At 42.7% G+C, this 5,719-nt stretch overlaps 1 long non-coding RNA gene across 1 annotated transcript; it reads left to right on the top strand.

The window, feature by feature from the left end:
• Window positions 1-2,304: 2,304 nt before the first annotated feature.
• On the top strand, window positions 2,305-4,502 carry LOC124675585. The gene is made up of 2 exons (XR_006993339.1): window positions 2,305-2,648; window positions 4,054-4,502. It is a non-coding gene; the product is annotated as an uncharacterized LOC124675585 (long non-coding RNA).
• Window positions 4,503-5,719: the final 1,217 nt, after the last annotated feature.

Below are 5,719 nucleotides of genomic sequence, written 5' to 3'. Positions count from 1 at the left end.
CAAAAGCCTTTAGTCCCGGTTCGTATTACCAACCGGGACTTTTCCGGTTCGTAATACGAACCGGGACTAAAGGGGGTTTGTTTGGCTCCTCCACACACTCCCCCCCGGTGGATCGTCTTTTTTAACACTATAAAATAGGAAAGAAAATGATAGAAAATTCAAAAAATAAAATGTTTTCAGATTCTTGTATGTTTTGCAACCTACTATTAGGGAAAATTAACAAATTTAAATTTTCACTTTTTTTGCAAAAAAGTTTGAAAAAAGGTAAAACCGCATTAACTTTTGCATACGACATCGAAAAAAACGTATAATATATCAAAATCATCGTGGGAAAAAGTTACATCCGAATTCACCTGGGTTTACCCGGTTAGCCAATTTTTAGATTCTCAAAATTCCAAATGAAAATATGAAAGCAGGAAGATTTTAGTTTTTGCTAGAAATTTAGGATTTTATATTTTAAATTTTATAATTTAATAATTTCATCATGCATAAAGATTACTATTACTTAACCATAAATTAGCCAATTTTATAGATTTTCAAAGTTTGGAAAACAATTTATGAAATTTTTTAATATTAAAGAACAATTATAATACAAATTAAAAAATAATATTTATAAAAAAATAAAATTATAATATAATTATCACAACATGTTATTACGTCATTAGTTTTATTTATTAAAATAATTATTTGGAATTCGAACAATAAGATAGTGTGACATCAACCAACATGTTAATAGGATTGATATGATACTATTATCACAACATGCGCGCGAAGCACTTGGAAGCGGGATGGAAAAGGAACTTAGAAGTTAAGCGTGCTAGTGCTGGAGTAGTGGGAGGATGGGTGACCGAGCGGGAAGTTGGACCACGGGTAAGTAATTTGACTAGAGATTATAAGCGTAGTTAGAGATTAAGTGTAGTTAGAGACTAAACTAGTTAAATAACTTAAATACTAGAAATTCTGAAAAATAATAGAAAAAAAGGAGGAGCGAAAAATAATTGGGCATAACAAAATGAATTTAAAAAATTAACAAATAACCTTTAGTCCCGGTTGGACCGGGACTAAAGGTCATTTTCTCGACGTGTGTCAGCAGCCCACGTGGCGGGACCTTTAGTCCCGGTTCGAAATCGTTAAAAAAAGGCTGACCTTCGCGAAGGGAAGACAACTCGCTCCGCATGCGCCAAGTGGCGCGCTGGGGTGCCAGAAAATCCCTGGGAAGTAGTCTCCCTGCTCGTCACGTGTCGCAAGGGGAAGCAAGGTGGGGATGAGGGAGGACAGAGAAGAGCTGGGTTGTGTCAGTTTTTCCTTTTTTTCATAGATTCTTTTTTTTAAATGAAATATCTTGAGAACCGTTAGTCTAAATGACGAACCGTTTTCACTTTTGAGATCCTCTCGTCGACATCTTCAAAACTAGATCACATGTTGATAGGTTTCGAGATACTTTTTTCCCGTACTTCCTATACTACTACGGTTGTACTTTTGTTGTGTATCTAACTGTACTCGTGCATGAACTGATAAGTACTTCTGTTTTGAAGGTATTTAGTGCATTTTTTTCCTTTACTCGTGTGAGCAACTGTATCTGTACTCGTTCGTGTGCACGACTGTACCTGTCTTATGTGGATGACTGTACCTGTACTCGCTCGTGTAGGCGGCTATACTTACTCGTGTGTGCGACTATACTGTCTCATGAGAGCGACCTGTACTCGTACTCGTTCGTGTGCGCGACCTATACATGTCTTATGTGGACGACTGTACCTGTACTCGCTCGTGTAGGCGACTGTACTTACTCATGTGCGCGACTGTACCTGTCTTATGTGGACGACTGTACTTGTACTCGCTCGTGTAGGCGACTGTACTTACTCGTGTGTGCGGTTGTATCTGTGCTTCTGTATCAGTACTTCCTAGTACGTGTGGCTGTACTTATCTACCTGTAGTTGCCTGTGTGCGTCACTGTACCTTTGTACATGTACTTACTCGTGCGCGCGGCTGTACTCGCTCGTGTGCGCGGCTGTACTCGTTCGTCTACGCTACTGTATTTGTACTTGTGCTCTATATGTAGTTGTATGTGTGCATTATACGTATCCGTACTCGGGATATAAGCTGACATGCATGCAAGTGGTGGCTATCTTTCCTTTCCCAAAATCTAATTCCTGCCTGGGCACTGTCTGGTCATACGCGGTGCTCACTCGTTTAATGCGTTGGATCCCGATCGGACGTCCCTGGCTCAACCCACCCACGCCGACAGCCTAGTCTCTCTCCATCACGATTGCCATTCCCCATTCCCCTTCCTCTTCGTGGCCGAGCGTCTCTCTCCGCCTCAAATCTCTCCATCCACGCGACCACAAGCTCCCCAGCGAAGCTAGCAGGCGGAGCGCGCGGCGCGGCGGCACGGCGGCGTGGCGATCCGGGCCAATTTCCCTAATCCCCTTCCTTGTCGCGGCGAAGCGTCTCGTCTCGTCTCTGCCTCGAAATCTCTCCATGGACGCGACCATCGGCTCCCCCACGAATCTAGCAGGCGGTTCGCGCGGCAGTGCGGCGACGGGCCGCCGACGATGCGGTCCAGCAGCCCGTATCTCTCTCTTCGCCGCGGGTTCGACATCACCGATGACTGGCAGGGAGGAGGGATCTAGGTCTCGAGTTTTGAGCCGGTGAGTATCTGCTCTTCGCCCATTCTGTGGTATCAAGAGGGCGATGCATTTCCAGTGGCCTCTGTTGCGAGCAATTTTTGGGTGTTCTTCGTTCTTGTTTACTTTGGTGCGCTGCTACATCTGAAGTCTCTGTAATCCACTACAGCATCCCGTCGTATTTATCGTCCTTAGATCTCGAAACCTGCACACAGATAGCTCACCTGATGTCCTTTTTGCTAACCCTTAAGACGTACGTCTTGTTAACAGCGTGTTTGGCAACTAGGGAAACTAGCTCATCTTGATCAACTACAAAAAACTAGTTAGCTGGCTACGGCAAAGCAACTAGATCGATCTCCATGGCTAGCTCAATAAAACACACTGGAATGACTTGCATGTATTGGGCGTCCTAATATTCCTCAAGTCACCATGAGAACCCGAAGGCTAGCTTTTGCCCTAGTTCCGATGTTTTTGTATGAACATAGAATGTATTTTTTAGACACTCTAATACATCCTGCTTATAGTATTTCTAGTATAATACTTTACTAGCAGGATTTATTTTTAGGCAATTAATACCTTCTGCATATCGGATTCTCTAGTATAATGCTTTACTAGTAGGATGTACTTATTTTTTAGGCACTTTTTTCTAGTATAATGCTTTACTAACAGGATGTATTTTTAGGCAATTAATACATCCTGCATATAGGAGTATACATGCTTTATTAATGGGATGTATTTTTTCGGCACTTTAATACAACCTGTACATAGGTTCTAGTATAATGCTTCTTACTAACAGGATGTATTTTTTAGGCAATTAATACATCCTGCATATAGGAGTATAATGCTTTACTAATGGGATATATTTTTTCGGCACTTTAATACAACCTGTACATAGGTTCTAGTATAATGCTTTTTACTAACATGATGTATTTTTAGGCAATTAATACATCCTGCATATAGGATTCTAGTGTTTTACTAATAGGATTTTTTTGGTAATTATATATGCAGTGTTTTGTTCTTTTCTTGTAATTTTTTAGGATGTAAATTAGTGTCAATAAATACATTCTGGTGTGATTTTCTATTAGCAAGAATATGTATAGGATGTTTTTTTATATACATGTAGGTTTTGAATCTTTTTTATGAACTAGCGGAAAGATGGACCAGTGTTGGTCCCTGCATTCTCTGTATCTTGATGTCCCTGTTCTGTTAGATCCTCAACATTGTTCTGACCATCAACTTGGTCCTGATGATCAACTTCAGGTGTTGGTGTATTTAGATCAGGAAACCATGCAAATATATAGAAATAGTTACATTTCCATATAATTTAGCTAGCAGAACATTTGCAGAAAGTTTGTTGCAAGTTAACTTTCTACCGTGTTTTTATTTCCTGCCATGCTTTATTCACCCGGTCTGCAATTACTTCAAGCAGAAAATTAGCAGAAAATACATATTGAAGACAATAGGTACTTGTCTTCAAGCCCTGCAGATGATGAAGACTGATTTGAGAGAAATCATGGCTACACATTCTAGCTTCCTGGAAGAGAAATTTTACATGCCTCTCCTTGCTTTCAGGTTCCTGGCAATGCAGTTTGCCACTAGTTTTTGTTCATTTACTAGTTTAAGGTGCCTCACAAACTACTAAAGCCTGGTGCTTTTTGGTGCTGGATTGTACTCAAGAACATACATCCTACAATGCAGACCACTTTGTACCACTATGTCCTTTTCTCTCATAACTGTTGGAGACCAGTTTTATACATCTATGACAATATCTGTGGGGTAGCTGATACTGAGGCATCAGCCGGCCTGAATCTAGCTTCCTGGATGTTCATGTAAAACTACAGATCTAGAGGTGCATGAATTTGGCTGCAACCTTTCATAACTGTTTCGGTGGTTGTAGATTCTGGCGCGCCTCCCTATTTTGTTTTCTGTTTTATTTTTGGTTGCCTGTAACTTTTCTACCGAAGGTCAAGCCATGGAGCTTCCAGCCGACGGCGGATGGAGTAAGAATATGTTGCAGGTAAAGTTTCCTCTATTTTGTTATATCTGGACCAGCCGCCTGTGGATCTGGTCTTCCCACGTCACCGCGTGTGGACGCGTTTCCAGGACAGAGGATGCTTTCGTTTTACAGCCTGTCGCTGTCTACTTTTGGCCCCACTTACTATTTTAGGAAAGGTTCTGGTTCAGACAAGGGGGGCACCGTGTAAAGCAAACTGGTAACCGCGCACCGCGTAGCAACGCCCCTTTCCTTTTTGACATGCACTTAACACACTCCAGCTAGCGATGCGGTCGTACGCGGCGCGGGATGGATCACGTACCTGCTCCCCGCGCGTGGACTGGAGACGTACGGGTGTACGCGGCGCCGGATGGATTGTGTACTTGCTCCGCGCGCGTGGATCGCTGGGCGGGAGACGCGCGGGTACTTCTTAGCTGCGACACGTGTCAGCTTCTTGTGTGCTGTAAGAAGGTTGATCTCTAGGTAGTGGTATCCGTCCCGGTTTGTTTTACAACCGGGACTAAAGGGGAGAGCCCCGGATGGTTGGTCCCGGTTCCAAAACCGGGACTAAAGGCCATTATAAACCGGGATCATAGGCCCTTTTTCTACTAGTGCGTGGGATTTTTTTTAGATGGACTCACCGTGAGATTGGAGATGCACACCGATGTAATGGAAATATTTTTCGCCAACCAATCGCATGGATCGGCCAAAAAGAGCTATGCGCTTACGCCTGCGGGATGTGACGTGGTAAGTCAATTCATCCGACGACTCTTGATAGCTAACGCATAGATCGGACGGATTATTACAGCGTGTTTGGCAAGAGCAGGGAGGGGATTGGTAGTTTAACGTTTCTTCCCTATCCCCGTCTCAATTACCAGGGTCTCCCTAGGTAAGAGATTTTGTGGGAGTTTAACAGGTGAATTTCCTTTCCACTTCCCTCCTTAATTCCCATTCCATCCAACCAATCAAGAGATTAAAAGTCACCATACCATACACTCCCATTCCCTCCCTCTAATTCCCACGAACCAAACAGGCTGTTAGTTATTGTTTTCTAGGATTAACGTGGAGTCTTAATGGGAGTCTCCAATTAGTAAATATAAGA

This window comes from Lolium rigidum, chromosome 7, assembly GCF_022539505.1.
Source record: "Lolium rigidum isolate FL_2022 chromosome 7, APGP_CSIRO_Lrig_0.1, whole genome shotgun sequence".
In the NCBI taxonomy this organism is placed as follows: Eukaryota; Viridiplantae; Streptophyta; class Magnoliopsida; order Poales; family Poaceae; genus Lolium; species Lolium rigidum.
This window is presented reverse-complemented; position numbering and strand designations above follow the sequence as displayed.